This window comes from Penaeus monodon, chromosome 15, assembly GCF_015228065.2.
Source record: "Penaeus monodon isolate SGIC_2016 chromosome 15, NSTDA_Pmon_1, whole genome shotgun sequence".
In the NCBI taxonomy this organism is placed as follows: Eukaryota; Metazoa; Arthropoda; class Malacostraca; order Decapoda; family Penaeidae; genus Penaeus; species Penaeus monodon.
The window spans coordinates 17,157,184-17,157,477 of NC_051400.1; positions in this window are offsets into that span (position 1 = coordinate 17,157,184).

A 294-nucleotide genomic window follows, 5' to 3' on the forward strand; every position below is an offset into this window, starting at 1 on the left:
TGCCCCCCCTCTCCCTCTCCCTCTCCCTCCGTCTCTTAACCGGAAGATCCTTCGCTGGGCGGCTACTCACGGACCGAAGCTTTAGTACATGTGGATATTTTTCAGCTGGGCGTTATCTGTAAATGTTTTATTTTTATATTTCACTCGCATCATCATTAATGCTGCGATTATCATTATTTGCTAATCGACTCCATGCAGGAAATCTGAAAACGTCACTTGTATTTCATTTTCATTTTTTTCTTATGAGCGAATTATATAAATCAAATGTGTACATCAGAAAAGAGCGGAACATCT